Consider the following 21492-nt stretch of genomic DNA (forward strand, 5'->3'; position numbering starts at 1 on the left):
TTCTGCTACATGTGGTCATTGTTTGTTATTGTATAAGTGATTTCTGGTCAAACTTGAAGAAGGAGACGTTTACATCATGATCTTAGAGGTTGATGCCCTTTTTTTTTTTTTTTTACAAGGGTCATTTATGTAGATAGTTAATCATTAAAAGTAAATCTCGGTTTATTATGATTTTCTCTCATAAAACTTATATGAGAATTTGTCTGTGAGATTTTCTGGGCAGTCAGTTCTGTAAATGACAATCAGCTTCAAGAGATGTGTGGGTTCTTTCCTATCAATAACCAGATGGGTTCTTCTTCACGCAAACATAGATTTTCAGTACAGTGCAGTATATTAATAGGGCTATTCATTAATCTTAATTGATGCCATGTTAGAACGACTAGTTAATAAAGTTATGGTATATAAAACTGTTATATGAAAGTTTTAAGAATAGATGCAATCGTCTGTATATTCTGTCAGTTTATATTCCAATATGGCAGGAAATGTCCCAAAAACATTGCAACATAAAGGTCTCCAAGCTCAAATTTAAAGGGACTCGGTAATCACCAGAGCACCAGTATAACTTCTATAGCACTGGTATAACCTTTATTTTACTGTGAGGGTACCACAGCAATACAATCTTCTGAAATATCTCTATTACATGTTGAAAGATGGTGGCTCATTGGTCAACACTGTAGTCCTGCGGCACTAAATTCCTGGGTTTAAATCCGACCAAGGGCAACATCTTCATGGAGATTTTATGTTCTCCCTGTGTTTCCCTGGGTGTCCTCCGGGTGTCCTCCGAGTATTCACGCTTCCTCCCACATTCCAAAAACATACTGATAGGGAATTTGTGAGCCCCACTGGGGACAGCGTCTGTACGGTGCTACGGCATATGTTGGCGCTCTATGAATAAATAAATAAATAATTGGTAAATTAAAAAACAGGTCACTTTACAGAAAGAAGATGCTTTACCTCTGACATCTACATTGTTCTATTGGAAAAAGCAGGCGCCAAACTGAACAATGGATATAGGCAAGTTCCATCAATAAAATGAAAAATAAAAAATAAATAAAAAATTATTACAAAGGAGGGAAAGGGTTGTGGTAGCCGCCAAGTACGACGTTCATTTATCCATCTGAAATAAAGTACTGGAGCAAATATTCATACTGGACACACGAATACCTCTAGACAGACTCATGGATCATGAGATGGACCTACAAATACTGTGTAAAAAGAAGAAAAAGAATCTATATAATTAAAACCATCATGTCATCATAGGACACCTAAAAATACCACACGGGAGATCCGGACACCAGTTATAGAAATGCCGCAAAACCCATATTCTCGTTAAGGCCCATTGGATGTATAGTTTTTAGTTTCCAAATCCAGCGGGCCTCTAACCGTAACAATCTTTTCATCAAAGATCCACCCCTTAGGCCCATTTCTACATGATCAATACCCATAACGTGTAGACCCTTTGAATCACACCCATGGTGTACAAAAAAGTGTCTGGGTAAAGTTTTAAGTAGCTCTACCATTTCAGGTTTGGTTCCTCTAGCGGCCTCGATACTGTTTACGTGTTCTCTTGTTCTCACCTTGAGTTCCCTTGTGGTCAATCCAATGTAAATCCTAGAGCACGGGCACTGTGCATAATAGATCAACCTTTTGGTGTTGCATGTGATCGGCCATGTGATTCTGTATTTGATCTTCCTTGTTGAGTCCCAAAATTCTTTGCTTTCAGTGATATTCGGACAATCTGTATACCGTCCACATGGACGACAGCCCCAGCATGGTTTGCCTGCACCAAAAATAGGTTTTACTTTGGGTGGGTTGTGATGGCTGTGAACCAAAGTGTCGCGGAGGTTCCTTGCTCGTCTCGAGGCAACAGCGGGTCTCAAAGGTAACAGTTATGATAATACAGGGTCCATTCTCAGTATAGGCCAATATTTAGATAAACATTGTACCATTTCCACCCATCTATCGTGGTAGGTCGTCACATACCTAGTTCATACAGGTAGAGACTTCTTGATCGTAGGTTAGAGTAGTTTGGATCGGGTAGTCTTACGAGCCCCTTGTTACGCTTTCCATATGTTCTTTCCATTATATCCTCTGTCCAAAACCGCTGCCTCAGAATAGTTGCTTGTTTTAGTTCTTGTTCTGATATGTAATGTGATGTTTATATAGATATTATTTACAGACATATCAATTTAATATTTCCATTGACTTTTATTATACAAAGATAAACACCAGTCTTTAAAAGTATTATGGACAAACAAATAATAAATACAGTGACCTGGATGGCTCCGAAAGTATCCCCAGCTATAAAAGAAACATTTAAAAAAAAATTTAGTATAACAAGACCATTCTGCGTTCTGGCCAAAGACCAACACTGCCAAATATAAAAAAATACATAATTATTTAGAATCAATTTCAGATTGATTTATGAAGGCATTGCTCCAATCTTTTTTTACTTTGATAGCAGATTCACATGTCGCTATGTCAATTGCACTAAAACGGAAACTTTAACAAAAGTGCGTTTTAATTTTTGTTTTTTCCTCAGTTTCTTACTTTTTGTGATGACAAATTAGTAGTCAGTATAGTAGGTTTATCTTAAGGTAGTGTTCAAGGCCTCCATCCGGGCATCTGTTGTCCTGTTTGGTATTCTTCACAGCAAGAATAGCACAGACTGCAGGTAACTAGTAATTGCCATGTGTTCATTGTGGAATATTGTGTCATTCATGTGTCACATATATATATATATATATATATATATATATATATATATATATATATATATATATATATATATATATATTTATACATATAACATTTCATTTAAGAATTCTTGGACCTGTGTATTTTGTTTGTCTTTTCTCAAATCAAAAACTATTTTTATTCATCTAGTTTTACATGATGAACACATTTTATATATATATATATATATATATATATATATATATATATACATGTGTGTATATATATATATATATATATATATATATATATATATATATAAATTAACAATACATGTTTAACTGCAACACTTTCCTAATACAAGCATGTTTACATTTTTGGAGAGAGAGCAGTATATGGTCACAGCTATTTTTGCAACTATATAATTGACCTTATATCCTATATTGCTTACAGTAATTGTTGCATAGAGCAAAACAGACAAAATAAAAATGTTGCACACTATCAGGTAAAGAAGGGACGAATTTACCAGGATTTGAGTTTAGAATATTTATATGGAGAGGTAATATAATATAGTGTTGTGGCAGAAGTACCCTGTGTCAGGACCATGGACAGAGTATGGAACATACTCGGCAGCTTGTCTCCTCAGAGAAGAATTTATGGCACAGCTATTTGTCACCCACTGTTATATGCAGAGTCAACTTTGATCAAAATTGTAGTCTAATTTATGTTTATACCTTGAAGGATGTGACACTTAACAAAATATCAATGAACTACAGAAAGACTTTATTCTTGATGTCACATAGCAAAATTCCAAAAGACAAGCAATAAGTGCAGAATAGGCCTTGTGCGTTATAACTATGTGTCAATGTCTCCAATAGCAGCCAATCACAGTCCAGCTTTTAAACTTTAAAATAAAAGTTATTCCAGATTATTTTTTTCAGCAGTCGCAATCTCTTTGAACTCTCCCATAAAGTTGTTATTTTTGAAGCAACTTAGCAATAGTTTTTGAATGCACAGTCTCTCCCATCTCAGCTTGGATCTCCTTAGGATTTAAAACATACCTGTCACTTTAGGTGACTTTTGAGAATAAGCTATGGTATGTGTGTACATGGGGAATAACACTATTTCTGGCCATTATATGACTTGTATTCTGCATTTTTTAGCAGTTTTCCCCTCTGCAGGCTCTTTCTCTAATTCTCAGTTTTCTCTGAGCTAGTGGGCAGAGATTAACTGCTGAAATGTCTGCCATACACAGCACACATCTGTCCATTTCTCTATCACATCTATAGAAGCTGCAGCAACATGGAGGACATTCTACGTCAGTAATGAGCTGGGTAGCTGTAAATCCAGCACTGTGGTGAGATATAACACTTACAAGGAAGCTGCAGCAGCCTCTCTGTTTGTCTAACTCTCTCTCTGTCTCTCTCTTACTCTGCTCCATAGTCCCCATCCCCTCTCCATAGACTTCTATGGGCAGCTGTAACCTACTCCCACAGTGAGCTAATAGTCCGTCTTGAAGAGATGGATTTAGCAGTGAATTCAGAGTAAGTGAACAGTTAGGAGGGAGGAGGGAGGAAAGGAGCCTTATAAGGGCATGACCACACGTAGCGGAATTGCTCTGGAATTCCGCTGCGGACAGTCCACAGTGTAAATCCGCAGCTTACACGTTTCTTCATTGCCTTCCACAGCTTTTTAGTTGTGTTCGTTTACATGTTGTGGACAATTCCGCTGCGTAGCATAGGCTACGGCGCGGAATTTGGTGTCCGCAGCATACAATGGTTGTTGCGAACGTGTAGCGGACTTGTTGCGGACTCATTGCAGAATTTCTCCATTGCCTTCAATGGAGAGTCAAAATTCCGCAATGAAGTCCGCAGCAGATGTTACGTAGATGTTATGTGTGCTGCGAAGCGTATTGGTTTTACTAACATGACATTTCTTCATTCTGGCTGGACCTATGTATTTCTAGGTCTACAGCCAGACTGAGGAAGTCAATGGGGCTCCCGTAATTACTGGTGACAACATGTGTGCACCCATAATTACGGGTGACTACGTGTGTGCACACATAATTACGGGTGACTACGTGTGTGCACCCATAATTACGGGTGACTACGTGTGTGCACCCGTAATTACGGGAGCGTTGCTAGGCGACGTCAGTAAATAGTCACTGTCCAGGGTGCTGAAATAGTTAAGCGATCGGCAGTAACTGTTTCAGCACCCTGGACAGTGACTTCCGATCACAAGATACATCAAACGGTAAAAAAAATAGAAGTTCCTACTTACCGAGAACTCCCTGCTTCTTCCTCCAGTCCGGCATCCCAGGATGATGTTTCAGTCCAAGTGACGGCTGCAGCCAATCACAGGCTGCAGCGGTCACATGGACTGCCACGTCATCCAGGGAGGTTGGGCTGGATGGCGAAAGAGGGATGCGTCACCAAGACAACGGCCGGGTAAGTATGAATTTCTTTTTACTTTTACTAGGAAAAGGGCTGCCCCTTCTCTCTATCCTGCACTGATAGAGAGAAGGGAAGCCCTCTTCCTCTCAATACGCAACGGCTAGTCCGCATCAATTTAATGCCCATTTTAGGCCTCGTGGGAGAAAGAAGGGACATGCCCTATCTTCGGCCGTTTACGCCTCTTACCTCCCATTGACTTCAATGGGAGGCAGAGAAAGCATATGGCTCAATGGCCGCGGGCGAAAAACGCCCGGAAAAACGCAGCGAAAATCAGCGTGCAGGGAGAGGAAAATCTGCCTCAAACTTCCAAACGGGCAAAAAACTCAGTGTGAACATAGCCTTAATCTGCATATGAACTGTAGACACAAAACAAGAGGAGAAATGTTTAATCAAGTTTATTTACAAAGTGGCTAAATTTGTAATTATATATGAATTGATGGTTGCAAAGGTACACATAGGCGTTAACATAGGTTACCAGATGGCCTCCCTCACAAATCCCCTCTGTAGCATAGTCATTTAGTGTTCAAAAGCATGGTCAGCCCACTGACTCAGTGGTTAACCTTGCAGACCTGGGGTTCTGGCTTCACACAGGATATGCCATAACTGCCTGACTGGTAATGGTCCCAGTTATGGGACCTTCCTCTATCAAGCATTTATGGCATATCCTGTGGCTATTGTTGAAGATGGGAATACCCATTTAAGCAACTTGCTAAGGCACTACATTGCACGTGAACATAAAAATGCCGTTTTAGCTTGTCCATAATGTAATTTCTAAGTAGTCATGTGATATAACCACGAGACCACATAATCCATATATACAATACACACTTGACTGCATAGAAATGATGTAGTTATGGACATATCTTCCCTGCCTTCTACCTGCACTGATGTTTACATGCAGTGCTGCCATTCTGAAACAAAGCCGCAGGGGAGAATTAAGACACAAAGTGCTTTACTTAGTTGCTTAAATTTACAGCAAACTGCTTTAAATACAAAAATTGTATCACACATATTTAGAATGCAAAAGAAGAAAAATTTGAAAATAGTCACAAAAATCTTAGCGCTAGAAATTAAAAGCATTAGGTCAAATACATGTGTCAAATTTTATTCATCCTTTACAAAACTAAATAAACTAAATGTTAATATCATTGAAAAATGTAAGTTTACTAGTCCAGTTTGCCCATCTTGTAACCATTAAAAAGCGAGCTCGAATTACCTTCTAACCAAAAAATATATATAAATATATAAAAATTAACTGTATTTACCACCTCATTGAGTCTCAAACCTCTATTTCCTTCCCAATTCCTGGCAATTAATAATCGTGTAGTAACCAAAATTCTCGACACCACCCATCTTTTTTTTAAGACTAATTGATCAAAGCCAATATCCAACAGTGCAAGCTCTGGTTTTGGCACGATATCTTTCCCAACTACCGTGAAAATGATTCTGAATATCTTCTCCCATAGGGACCTGGCGAGGGCACAATCCCACCACATATGGAAAAGAGCACCTTTCTGTCAACAGCCCCTAAACTAAAAATTTTAACTAGGTGATGAAAATAATGCTATTTTTTTGGTGGATAATACCGACATGAATTTTACACGCAATTTCCGTATGATTCATACATAGCGTGTATATAATGTAGCCTAAAATTGCCTTCTGCCAAGTCTCTATAGGGAAGGAAACACCCAGGTTCCTCTCCCATCTCAACATACATGGTCTTTTTAAATTGCTTGTTTCATTTGACAAATCTTTGTAAACTAAGGTCTTGTTCACATCTGCGTCGGCGTTCTGTTCATGGGTTACACCTGACCTTTCCGTCAGGGGAACCCATGAACCGAAACCAATCTGAAACAAACGGAAAACATAACTTTCCGTTTGCATTACCATTGATTTCAGTGGTAACGCATCTGTTGCAAATGGTTTCCGTTTGTCACCGTTCTGTAAGGTTTCCGTTGTTTTACGGAATCAATAGCGCACAAACTTCTATAACTGGCACAAGACAAGTGGCAGGAGGAGATTTAAATATTTGCTATTTGCTGATAGGCCTTGTTCTCAGAGCATAAATCACAGTGTGGCTCAGTGTGTGCATCAAATGTATTACTTCACCAAGGAGCTACACGTTATCAGTCTACACTTTAAAAAGAACTCCTTTGTGGTCAACATGTAATAAAATATTGCAGCTACTACAGTTTTAACTTGGATATTTATTTACAGTGTATCATTTAAAGGGAAAGCTCTGCAAGGATAGTCACTGGTCCACTACAGTGAAGCATGGATTGACAGGTTATTGTGGAAGAAGGATGCGGGGAACTTACTGTCTCCCTCTTGTAGTGTTTGCTTACAGATAAGGAAATGCATTGTTTAGGTATTATTCTTATTCAATAAAAAAGAAAAGAACCGGCAGCACACGTTATATAAAAATAAAAGGAAGATAAAGAAGCAGCTGGTTAGGAATGAAGTTGTTTGGAGACACTTCCTTTTCATTGCCGCCATTCACAATTAGACAAAGTGTGATGTTTTATTCTTCCACTATACACTATCCAGTGCATTCTTACACGTGGTCACCTTCATGTTTATTTTCTGTTATTGATAATTACAATCCAATCTGCTACCGTCTTTTTCACCCTATCTGCTAACAGATGCTTCTCTCTCCTCTTTCTTTTGGGAAGTTTTCGAGCCATACTTACTATACACCAGCATTCACCTCCTTGGATCTTGGAAGATAAAAGTAAGCATTGTAACAGATGTTAATTGGTCTCAGTGGACAATTACTTAACCCCATGCTGGGGGGAGAAAATGAGCTTTGAAGGAGGGTCCCTTCTGTGTGAAAGATATTGTTTTTCAGTAACACACTCGTATTGCCAAACTGTTACATGGAAATATTGCTCCTGATACAAAATGTTTCCACTTAATAAAGAACTTTTCCAGCTTAAAATATTATTTGAAAAGCAGGGCCAAGTTGTGATTAAAGAGGCTCTGTCACCAGATTTTGCAACCCCTATCTGCTATTGCAGCAGATCGGCGCTGCAATGTAGATTACAGTAACGTTTTTATTTATAAAAAACGAGCATTTTTGGCCAAGTTATGACCATTTTTGTAGTTATGCAAATGAGGCTTGCAAAAGTCCAAGTGGGTGTGTTTAAAAGTAAAAGTCCAACTGGGCGTGTATTATGTGCGTACATCGGGGCGTTTTTAATACTTTTACTAGCTGGGCGTTCTGATGAGAAGTATCATCCACTTCTCTTCAGAACGCCCAGCTTCTGGCAGTGCAGATCTGTGACGTCACTCACAGGTCCTGCATCGTGTCGGCCACATCGGCACCAGAGGCTACAGTTGATTCTGCAGCAGCATCAGCGTTTGCAGGTAAGTAGCTACATCGACTTACCTGCTAACGCCGATGCTGCTGCAGAATCAACTGAAGCCTCTGGTGCCGATGTGTCCTCGCTCGTCTGACACGATGCAGGACCTGTGAGTGACGTCACAGCGTGATCTGGCGGAAGCTGGGCGTTCTGAAGAGAAGTGGATGATACTTCTCATCAGAGCGCCCAGCTAGTAAAAGTATTAAAAACGCCCCGATGTACGCACATAATACACGCCCACTTGGACTTTTACTTTTAAACACACCCACTTGGACTTTTGCAAGCCTCATTTGCATAACTACAAAAATGGTCATAACTTGGCCAAAAAAGCTCGTTTTTTAAAAATAAAAACGTTACTGTAATCTACATTGCAGCGCCTATCTGCTGCAATAGCAGATAGGGGTTGCAAAATCTGGTGACAGAGCCTCTTTAAATAAGGACAATAGTAACCCCATACCTCCCAACTTTCAAGTATCACAAAGAGGGACGGCACATTTTTTCTTTTAAGCCACGCCTCTAATCTATGGTCAAATCAAAACACAGTCCTTTTTCATAACGCTCTGGGTGTGGCATTTTTTTTTGTCCTTCTTCTCATAGGCTTCGCCATAGGACTTCAAAAACACCAGAAAAACGCATGTACAAAACGACACTAAATAAAAAACGCCACAAAAATTGCATGTAAAAACACCATAAGGCCGGGTTCACACGTAGCGTAAATACTGCAGATTTTCCGCACCGTATGTCATTGCGGAAAATCCGAAACATAATACAGTAGCAGCAGAGTGGACGAGATTTGAACAAGTCTGCGTAAAAAATCAGCTGTAAAACGTTTATAAATTGACCTGCGGTGCGGTTTTTAATTCGCAGCATGTCAATTTATGCTGCGGAATCGATCGTTTCTGTTGTGGGTTTTCCCCATTGAATTCAATGGGGTGGTAAAACCCGCAACCATTAGCAGATGTTGCGATTTTTGCAGCGGAAAAGCTGTGATCACGCTGCAAAAACCGCAACTCTGTGCTCCTGTGTCCAGCGCTGTCTTTAGGGATGACATTGCGTCCCATGTGACTGCTGCAGTCAATCACAGGCTGCAGCGGTCACATGGGATGAAACATCATCCCAGGAGGCCGGGCTGCCGGACATCAGAGGGACGCCTCCTCATGGCTACAGGTAAGTATTTTTTGTTGTTGTTTTTACGTGCAAATTTCCCCAGTGGACATTCCAGACGAAAAACTGCACCACTATTTGGTGCAATTTTTTGACCGGAATTCCCTGTGGGGACCAGGGCGGATACGCTGTGTACTTTTACACAGCGTATCCTCCCTGTGTTAACATACCCTAAAAACACGTGTTACATGTAAAAAAACTGATATTTTACATGCATTTTTTTTAAGCTGTTCTAAACACCAGAAAAGATCACTGCGTGACAAAAGCTTTATTCAATAGTAGAAATCACAAACTGTCCAAAATAGACTGGGATGCCATAGCCCAACCAGCCACAGTAGAAATACAATGACAAGAAGGCGGTACAATAACATACGATCCATCGCGGGGGGGGCGGGGGGTACAGAGGGAGCTCCCTCCCTCTGTAAACCACTTCAATGCGGCGGACGTCATTGACAGCCGCACTGAAGGGGTTAAATGACTGCGATCGGCGGTAACAGCCATCGCAGCCATTGCAGCGGCATGTCAGCTGTGTATAACACACAGCTCCTGTGCTTGCTTTATCTCCAGGGCGTGACTGTACGCCTGAGTGCGGGAAAGCACTTGGAATTTGGACGTACAGTCACGCCCAATCGCGGGAAGGGGTTAACATCCATGATATGCGCGTGAAAATCACATGCGTCGCACGGACCTATGTAACTCAATGGGGCAGTTCAGACAATCCGTGATTTTCATGCGGCGTGTGTCCGCTGGGTAGAACTCACGACATGTCCTATACTTGAGCGTTTTTTCGCGCTTCACGCACCCATTGAAGTCAATGGGTGCGTGAAAACCGCGCACGGCACATGGAAGCACTTCCGTGTGTCGCGCGTGATTCGCTCTACAGTTGTTAAATAAATGAAGGAAAATTTAAAAAACACCTTATTCATTGCAGTTTCTAAACGTCAAAACCGCGTGTTATAAGGATGGCATACGCGCGAAAATCACGCAGCCACGCACCAAACACTTATGCACACGTTCGTGTAAATCTCGCCTAAGTGTCATTTTGTACATGCTTTTAACAGGTTCCCGACCGCTGGCCGTATTTATACGGCCAGCGGTCAGGGTCTCTAAAGTCCGCCGTATAGACTATTTACGGCGGCACTTCAGAGACTGTGCATGCGCGATCGCGTGCACACAGCTCTGTGCCCTGGCTGTTGCTAACAGCCATGGGCACTGGGCAGAATGTCAGGGGTCAATCTTTTGGCCCCTGAACATGTGATCGCTGTGACAACCAATCACAGCGATCACATGCATTTCTGCATAGAAAACAGTGTGCACGCGATCGCGTGCACACAGCCCTGTGCCCACGCTGTTACCAACAGCTCTGGGCACTGGGCAGAGTATCAGGGACCAATCTGATGGTCCCTGAACATGTGGTCGCTGTGAAAACACACACAGCGACCACATTTGTTTTATTTTGACTTTTCTGGCAGTAAATCTCCTGCCTCTTTTCTTCTCCTCAAACATTGTTTCAGTTTGAGGAGAAGAAGAGACTCGGGAGAATTGCTGCCAGAAGAATACAGTGAAAAAAAATACAGTTACACTATAAAACATTCTCTGTATAGATAGATTTCTATCTATCTATACAATCTATCTATCCATCTATCTTTTTTTCTATATATCTACCTTTCTATCTTTTATTCTATTAGAATAGGCAGGTAGGGAGTATATAATTATATATATATCCACATATATATAATATATATAGCAATAGCGGTTTATTTTTTTGTTAGCGGTAGTGTAGATATATATACCAGTTAGTTTGTGTGTTTTATATAAAAAAAAAAAATAAATTTGTTTAGTTAGTGTTAGTGTTAGTTACGTTATGGCGAGGAAGTTGTTTAGCGCCGAGGAGGCATACGCCATGCTGTGGTCTGAGTCGGAGACCGCATCAGAGATGGCGTCCGAGATGGAACCTGTTTTAGGTAGTGACGATGACAGCGTCACTTCAGGTTCATCTTCAGGGGACGTTGTCCCTGATGCAGTTGAAACTGCAGAACTTGAAAGCGCAGGGCCAAGTAGCGCTGTAGCACGGGACAGCCTGGTCCCTTCAGTCCAGGCTCTTGTATGGGCACCTGCCCCATCTTTTGGGCCTAGAATCCACGGATTTACTGCCACTCCTGGCATAACCGTGGACAATACAAATTTTGTCCAAATGGATTACTTCCATTTATTTATAACGGACGACATCCTAAATCAGATTGTCCACGAAACAAATTTATATGCCACTCAATATATAAGGCAGAAACCTTCATCCACCCATGCCAGAGATTGGACGCCCACCAATTTGCTGGAATTAAAAAATTTTTTGGGGCTCACCCTAAATATGGGTATTGTCAAAAAGCCCTCCATTAGGTCTTACTGGTCAACAAGACCTGCCCAAGCCACCCCAGTATATTCTGCAGTAATGCCCAGGTCTCGTTATGAGACAATAATGAGGTTCCTCCACTTCAATGACAACGCACAGGCCCCCCCAAGTACCGATGCAAACCGGGATCGGTTGTTCAAAATAAGACCGCTAATAAATTCCCTGAATAATTTATTTCTGCAACTCTACACCCCTGAGCAGAATGTAAGTGTGGACGAATCCCTCCTCAACTTTCATGGCAGACTTAGCTTTCGCCAATATCTACCTTCAAAAAGGGCAAGATATGGCGTTAAGCTCTACAAATTGTGTGAAAGCGGGTCAGGATATACCACCGCCTTCAGAATTTATGAAGGGCGGGACCGCACAATAAATGTTCCTGGATGCCCCCCTGATCTTTCCACCAGCAGTAAGATCGTGTGGGAGATAATGCAGCCTCTGCTTCACAAGGGGTACCACCTGTACTGTGATAATTTTTATTCGAGTGTGCCCCTGTTTAGGCATTTGCATGCTGCAAGGACTGGGGCATGTGGTACCATGCGCAAACACCGAATTAGTGTTCTGCAGCAATTAGTGGGGAAGCGCATGGTAAAGGGGGACTCCTGTGCTTATGCATCTGAGGAATTGCTGGCGGTCAAGTACAGGGATCGCAAAGATGTGTATGTGCTAAGCACGATTCATACCGCAGGAACAGTGGCAGTGAGGGAAAGGGGGGCAACATCGGACAAGCACAAACCAGTGAGCGTGTCCGAATATAACAAGTACATGGGGGGGGGTGGATTTAAGCGACCAGGTTTTACAGCCCTATTTAGTAAAACGCAAAACTAAAACCTGGTACAAAAAAGTGGCCATTTATTTGTTACAGGTGGCCATCCACAACTCATTTGTGCTCTACAAAAAAAACAGAGGCAGAGACACATACCTGGATTTCCAGGAAAAAATTATTGAAGGCCTCATTTTTGATGTTCAGGACACCCGAGAATGCCCCCAGTCTGAGGATGTCACGCGACTGACTGAAAGACACTTCATCAGTGGGATTCCCCCAACACCAACCAGAAGCAAAACCCAGAAAAAGTGCGGCGTCTGCAGAAAAGACGGGCACCGCAAAGATTCCCGATATTTCTGTCCCTCATGTCCCTCACAACCAGGCCTGTGCATTGAGCCATGTTTTAAAAAATACCACACTGTTCTGAATTATTAGATTTTAGTTAATTTGTTGAAAATATATTTGCCCTACATTACGTTTTTATTTTTCCCCTGATTTTACTCCAAGGGTGAGGGAGGGAATGGGTGGGGGGTGGATGTCATGTTTGCATATTCTCTAAAGTTCATCTGCTGGAGGGCTCCATTTGCATAAACCTGCAATTTCTTATTTTAGAAAACCCAAAAAAATAAATTCCCATTATACCCCTAGATGAATATTTTGGGATTTCTGCATCAAGAGCAGATTTTTTGGAAGTGTTATAGAAACTCTGTTGAGTTTTGTAAAACCAGCTTTGAAAAAAAGCGATTTGTGAAATAAGCTTCTTCTATCGTCCGCCCTCCTACTTCTCTATGTGATAAATAAGACACACATATTTGGTATGCCCATGCTCAGGAGAAGTGGAAGAATGTGAAAGGAGATTAATTTTGGCCGTGGTCTATGCCGTGTGTGAAAAATGCTGGTATAAACTGACACATTTGCTAAAAAATTGCTAATTTTATTTTGATCCATCTTATTCAAGAAACTTTCAGAAGAAAACTGGACTGTCTAAAAATATGATAAACCCCTTGAAGAAAACCTTGTGGGGTCTACTTGCGTGAATGAAGTAATTTATGGGGTGATTCTAATCTTTCAGCAGCATTAGGCCCCCCAGAAAACAGTATGCGGCTATAAAATCAAACGCAGAATTCCTGGACCGAAAAGGCCAAAAAGCCTCCTTTTATGCCAAGCCCTGGCACATGCCCGTGAATAAAGCACACATATTTGGTATCCCCATGCACAGGAGAAGTGGAAGAATGTGAAATGCGATGAATTTTGTCCGTGGTCCATTTTGTGTGTGAAAAAGCTAGCATAAACTGACGCATTTGTTAAAAAAAAAGGTAATTTTATTTTGTTCCATCTTATTCAAGAAACTTTCAGAAGAAAACTGGACTGTCTAAAAATATGATAAACCCCTTGAAGGAAACCTTGTGGGGTCTACTTGTGCGAATGAAGTCATTTATGGGGTGTTTCTAATGTTTCAGCAGCATTACACCCCCCAGAAAACAGTATGCTGCTATAAAAGCCTCCTTTTATGCCAAGCCCTGGCACATGCCCGCACAGTGAATAAGGCACACATATTTGGTATCCCCATGCACGGGAGAAGTGGAAGAATGTGAAAGGAGATGAATTTTGTCCGTGGTCTATGCCGTATGTGAAAAATACTAGCCTAAACTGACGCATTTGCTAAAAAATAGCTGAATTTTTTTTGTTCCATCTTATTCAAGAAACTTTCAGAAGAAAACTGGACTTGCTAAAAATATGATAAACCCCTTGAAGGAAACCTTGTGGGGTCTACTTGTGCGAATGAAGTCATTTATGGGGTGATTCTAATGTTTCAGCAGCATTACACCCCCCAGAAAACAGTATGCTGCTATAAAATCAAATGCAAAATTCCTGGACCGAAAAGGCCGAAAAGCCTCCTTTTAATGCCAAGCCCTGGCACATGCCCGCACAGTGAATAAGGCACACATATTTGGTATCCCCATGCACGGGAGAAGTGAAAGAATGTGAAAGGAGATGAATTTTGTCCGTGGTCTATGCCGTATGTGAAAAATACTAGCCTAAACTGACGCATTTGCTAAAAAATAGCTGATTTTTTTTTGTTCCATCTTATTCAAGAAACTTTCAGAAGAAAACTGGACTTGCTAAAAATATGATAAACCCCTTGAAGGAAACCTTGTGGGGTCTACTTGTGTGAATGAAGTAATTTATGGGGTAATTCTAATGTTTCAGCAGCATTACGCCACCCAGAAAACAGTATGCTGCTATAAAATCAAATTCAAAATTCCTGGACCGAAAAGGCCGAAAAGCCTCCTTTTAATGCCAAGCCCTGGCACATGCCCGCACAGTGAATAAGGCACACATATTTGGTATCCCCATGCACAGGAGAAGTGGAAGAATGTGAAAGGAGATGAATTTTGTCTGTGGTCTATACCGTGTGTGAAAAATACTAGCCTAAACTGACGCATTTGCTAAAAAATAGCTGATTTTTTTTTTGTTCCATCTTATTCAAGAAACTTTCAGAAGAAAACTGGACTTGCTAAAAATATGATAAACCCCTTGAAGGAAACCTTGTGGGGTCTACTTGTGCGAATGAAGTCATTTATGGGGTGATTCTAATGTTTCAGCAGCATTACACCCCCCAGAAAACAGTATGCGGCTATAAAATCAAATGCAAAATTCCTGGACCGAAATGGCCGAAAAGCCTCCTTTTATGCCAAGCCCTGGCACATGCCCGCACAGTGAATAAGGCACACATATTTGGTATCCCCATGCACGGGAGAAGTGGAAGAATGTGAAAGGAGATTCATTTTGTCCGTGGTCCATACCGTGTGTGAAAAATGCTAGCATAAACTGGCGCAATTGCTAAATTCTTGCATTTTTTTCCAATTTTGCCCACTTTAGAGAAAAAAATAAAAATTATATATACTGACAAATGCCACTAAAACAAAGCCCTATCTGTCCTTTAAAAAGAGTGTAAAATTCAAAGATGAACTTTATTCACCTGCTGAGTTATAGTCATCTAAAAAAGCGCATAGCAAAATTGTGAAATTTGCTCTGGTCATTTAGCTGTAAAACAGCCTAGTCCTTAACCGGTTAAGGCTATGTTCACACGGAGTATTTTGGGGGAGGAATATCTGCCTCAAAATTCCATTTGGAACTTTGAGGCAGATTTTCCTCTCCCTGCACGCCGATTTTCGCGGCGATTTTCGCGGCGTTTTTCGCCCGCGGCCATTGAGCGCCGCGGGCATAAAACAGCGCGAAATACGCTTTCTCTGCCTCCCATTGAAGTCAATGGGAGGTCAGAGGCGGAAGCGCCCGAAGATAGGGCATGTCGCTTCTTTTTCCCGCGAGGCAGCTTTACTGCTCGCGGGAAAAAGACGCCAAAATCAATGGGAGGCGTTCTCGGGCCATTTTTGCCGAGTTTTGCGACGCGGTTTCCACGTCAAAAAACTCGGCAAAATACCCCGTGTGAACATAGCCTTAAAGTGTTATATAGAAGCCTAGCAGAAAAAACACCCAGAAAAAATCACCATACCCAGAGCATGCTACATTTAGAAAAAAACGACACTGACCACAAAATTGGCACAAACAAAAACGTAGTGTATGTATTGCTTATTATATTTAATATGTGCAAAAATTTAACATCTAGCTGCACACAAAAAAAACCCCACAAAAAAGCGATGAAAAACGCCATGACAAATGCTTAAAAACGAAGAAAACCGCTGTGTGTGAATCCAGCCAAAGGATGTGGATGAAAAGGATGTGGTACTACTGTTATTCTATTTCTCCTTTGGTGATCACCTGGTGCCATGTAATCACTTGGGCACATTTATTATGTGCTCGAAGGGTTGCTGGTCTATTTCTGGTATTCAGAAAACTGGGGAAAAGAAACCTCGGGTTGTTTATTTAACTCAATCAGGAGGAACTACAAAAAAAACCTGACTAGAGCATGCTGCAGTTTAAAAAATAGATAAATAAGTAAAAATAACTCCCTTAGGACTCATGCACACGACCGTTGTTTTTGTCAGTGCGCTATCCGTTTTTTTAAAAACGGGTCCTATTCCTGTCCTTGTCTGCAGTTTAGTCTCACCCATTCAAGTGTATCACGACGTGAAGACCACCGACAGCACACAGATGCCATCCGTGTGCTGTGCGTGTTTTGCGGATCCATTGTTTGCGGACTGCGAAATACAAACGGTCGTGTGCATGATCGGGCCTGAAAAGGCCTCAATGACCAGCTGAATTTTTCTGTTTTTGCCTCTCTGAATTTCAGCAGCCATAACTTTTTAATTTTTTTATTTATGTGGCTGTATGACTCCTTGTTTTATGCAAGATAATTATTTATTTTTTTCTACGTGGTTAGGGGGGGGGTAGAAAAAATTTACTGTGTAAGTTATACTGTATCATTTATTTTTGTGGCGTGAATATAGGAAAAAGCGATTTTTTTGTTTATTTTTTATCCCATTCACATTTCACGATAAATAACATGTTAAGCTAATTATTCAGGTTTTTATGGTCGTGTAGATACCTAATATGTGTACTTTTTTTGTTTTTATGAAATGTAAGGTCAACAAAAGGTTTACTTTTTTGTTACATTTTTTTATCCCATGAAGGGATAGCATTATTTCCAACTTTATTTTATGCTTATAATATATTAGCATACTCCTGTATGCTAATACATTATACAGTGTCAGGCCCCATGCACACGACCGTAATTACAGGCCCATTAATTTCTATGGCCAATGGACACCTTGTATGTCTACGGGAGGGTGTCCGTGCCATAGAACATGGCGAAAAAAATTGGACATTTCCTATTTTTTTATTTTACGGACCGTGCTCCTATGCTTTATAATGGGAGCATGGCCCGTAAAAACGTCCGGCTGTGCCTGTAATTACGGGTCGTAATTATGGGCACGGTCGTGTGCATGAAGCCTCACTATGACACAGTGACACAGTGACACTATGACACAGTGTGACACACATAGTGTGCCCTAGCAGCAGCCTAATGCCCCATGCACACGACCGTAAATTTCGTCCGTAATTACGGATCCATTTATTTCTATGTCTGACTGACACCTTCCCGTATATTTACGGGAAGGTGTCCGGAATTAAGAAACCTTGCGTAAAAAATAGGAAATGTCCTATTTTTACATTTTTCGGACTGTGCTCCCATACTTTATAATGGTCGCGGCCGGCCGTGCCCGTAATCGCGGACCATGATTACGGGCACGGTTGTGTGCATGGGGCCTTACTGAGTAGACAGACCGAGGGTCCAGTCTAGGACCCCAGGGCTGACTGCAGAGGGTTCCCCCAGTGGGTTTCCGGTGACGGGATCGAAGACGGGGGTCCCTTTTGATCATGCCGCGGTCATGGATTGTGGCGAACAAAGGATTAAACAGCTGGTGTCTGAATTTTTTCCGATCCCAGCTGTTCTCAAAAGGCTTCTTTAAGTACACGAGCTGTTAGGGTATGTTCACACATGTTATTTTCGGCAGTTTTTCGGGCCGTAAACGGCCAAAATGGAGCTGGGAAATCAGAAGCAGAACGCCTAAAAACATCTGCCCATTGATTTCAAAGGGAAAAATGGCGTTCTGTTCTGAGGGGCCGTTTTTTTGCGCGCCGCGTAAATAAACGTCTGTGAAAAAGAAGTGGCTCAAAAAACGTCTGAAAATCAGGAGCTGTTTTCCCTTGAAAACAGCTCCGTATTTTCAGACGTTTTTGAGTTTGCGTGTGAACATAGCCTTAGTTACAGCTCCTGCTTAGAAAATTATTGGCTCCCAGGAGCGCTCATCAGCCTTTTCTACAGCAATGCCAAAAGACGTCACTGTGGACTAGGGACCTGGTCATTAAGGGGTTAAACCACAGTGGTCACAAAAACAATCTATAAGGGCAGATTCACACGAGCGTTGCGTTTTTGCGCGCGCAAACAACGCGGCGTTTTGCGAGCGCAAAAACCATTTGACAGCTGCGTGTGTCATGCGTGTCTGATGCGCGGCTGCGTGATTTTCGCGCAGCCGGCATCATAGAGATGAGGCTTGTCGACGCCCGTCACTGTCCAAGGTGCTGAAAGAGCTAAATCTTTCAGCACCCTCGACAGTGAATGCCGAACACAACAGCGAAAAACCTGTAAAAAAAAAAGATAAAGTTCCTACTTACCGAGAACTTCCCGGCCGTTGCCTTGGTGACGCGTCCTTGGTGACGCGCCTCTCTTGACATCGGGCCCCACCTCCCTGGATGACGCGGCAGTCCAAGTGACCGCTGCAGCCTGTGATTGGCTGCAGCCTGTGCTTGGCCTGTGATTGGCTGGAGCTGTCACTTGAACTGAAGTGTCATCCCGGGAGGTCGGACTGCAGGAAGGAGACAGGAGTAATCGGTAAGTTAGAACTTCGTTTTTTTTTACAGGTTCATGTATTTTGGGATCGCAAGTCACTGTCCATGGTGCTGAAACAGTTTAACTCTTCAGCACCATGCACAGTGAATCTCTCCCGACGTCGCGGACCGGAAATTTTTTTGCCGGGTTCGGCCAAAACGAGTTTGGCCGAACCCGGTGAAGTTTGCCTCGGTTGTCGGGGTTCGCTCCTCGCAAAGACACTCCGTTTGGATGCATTCATCCTTTTCACTGCTGTTGCGCGAATGACGCTCGTCCCACGGAAGTGCTTCCGTGTGGTGCGCGTGATTTTCACGCACCCATTGACTTCAATGGGTGCGTGATGCGCGAAATACGCAGAGTTATTGAACCTGTCGCGCTTTTTGCGCAGCAGATAAACGCTGCGCAAAAAGCACGGACTGTCTGTACTGCCCCATAGACTTGTATTGGTCCATGCGTGCCGCGTGAAAACCACGCGGCCCGCACGGACCGAATACACGCTCGTGTGAATCCCCCCTAAATGATAATGTATACGCTTTCATTCGATAAAATTGTACATCTGACAGAACGCCACAAAAATTCCCAGTTTGAACAATGTCTTATGTGACATGACCACCGCAATGTGGATCTAGAACATGTCGTATCTCCCCATAGTGAAGCCTCTGCAATCAATCAATACACCCAAGCATACAGATCATTTTGGAGTTCCACTTGATTAATTATGACTATGACTCCATGCTTAGGAATCTGAAAGAAGATAGGAAAACCATACCTCATACTTGTGGGAATAGCAAAAACACAAGTTGCAGCAGGTCATGTTATATTGAAAACTCTGGCATAGAGTTACACACTTAAAGAAAGGAATAATTTTTCATAACAACAAGCATTTATATAGAATTTAGAAAACTTTGCTGTATACACCCCTCTATAAATATCTGTTACAAGCAGTTCACAGTCTGAACTAATGTTTTTTAATTATTCTGACTTCATATTTAGTTAATTTCTGCTAAGGCTACGTTCACACTACCGTTGTCATCCGTTTAGGTCTCTTCCGTCAGATGAAGAGATGACGGAAATCCAAACGGAAAGCGTCGCTTCTGTGTGAATTACCATTGATTTCAATGGTAATTTTTTTGTTTCAGTTGGATTCCATTTGCCTCCGTTCCACTAGGTTTCCATTTTTCTCACTGAAGCAAAAGTGCAGTCTGCAGCACTTTTGCATCTGTGAAAGAAAACGGAAACCTAGCGAACGTAGGCAAATGGAATCCAACTAAAACAAAAGAATTACCGTTGGTAATTCATACGGAAGCGACGCTTTCCGTTTGGATTTCCGGTCATCTCTTCCTCTGACGAAAGAGACCTAAACGGGTGACAACGGTAGTGTGAACGTAGCCTAATGTGTTGGTTCAGTGCTTAAAGGGGTTGTCAATGGTTTATTTTTTTTATTAATTAATCTATAGCGTAGGAAATCATCCAGTTTTCTAATATACAAGTATTAAAAATTCTGCGCACCTACATTTTTTATACCAGTGCAGTTGTATTTGTCTAAAAAATAAATAAAAGTGGTATAGCCCACAGATTATCCGTGGGATAACTAAATCGACTAAAGATGGCGTCAGTGATGCGATCAAAGACCTGGGAATCCCTCTGCAGTCAGCACTGGGGACCTAAAAATGACCCCAGGACAATCCTTTCAGTTAGCCTGCTATTTATGGGATTAAAAAAAATGTAACCAAAAAATAAATAAATAAAAAAAAGTCCAAAAAAAAAAGTCATTATTTTGCATAAAATATATTTTGTTACCCCTACATTACATAAGAACAAAAAACACACATATTAGGTATCTGCATGACCATAATAACCTGAAGATTTAATTTAAAAGGTTATTTAGCATTTAGCAAAACAAGGCCTCATACAGCCACATCAATGAAAAAAAAAAAAAAAAAAAAGTTGTGGCTGCTGAAAGGCAGAGAGGCAAAAACTGAAAAATTTAGCTGGTCATTAAGGCCTTTACAGGCCCAGTCATTAACCCCTTCCCGCAGTTTCACGTAACTGTACGTGATGGGATGCGGTCTGTTCCCGCATTTCCACGTACAGTTACGTGAACGCTTTAAACTGCAGCCGCACTGGGATGTGCGGCGGGAGTTTAAAACAGACGGCTGTCCGAGACAGCCTAGCAACTGAGGATGCCGGCCGAGAACCAATCACAGCTGTCCTCAGCCGGCGATGGCTGTGATTGGTCCATCAGTGCAGATGGACCAATCACAGCTTAGTATTAAGTTTCGAACGATTTAAACTTCCGCCGCACATCCTGGTGC

At 41.7% G+C, this 21492-nt stretch overlaps 1 long non-coding RNA gene across 1 annotated transcript in view; it reads right to left on the reverse strand.

The window, feature by feature from the left end:
- Positions 1–208: 208 nt before the first annotated feature.
- Positions 209–21492, reverse strand: part of LOC142742381 (uncharacterized) — a 130006-nt gene continuing 108722 nt past the window's right edge. Inside the window, exon 3 of the long non-coding RNA XR_012881366.1 lies at positions 209–885. This is a non-coding gene — a long non-coding RNA (uncharacterized LOC142742381). The remainder of the gene's footprint in view (positions 886–21492) is intronic.

This window comes from Rhinoderma darwinii, chromosome 1 (assembly GCF_050947455.1).
Source record: "Rhinoderma darwinii isolate aRhiDar2 chromosome 1, aRhiDar2.hap1, whole genome shotgun sequence".
NCBI classification, from domain to species: domain Eukaryota; kingdom Metazoa; phylum Chordata; class Amphibia; order Anura; family Rhinodermatidae; genus Rhinoderma; species Rhinoderma darwinii.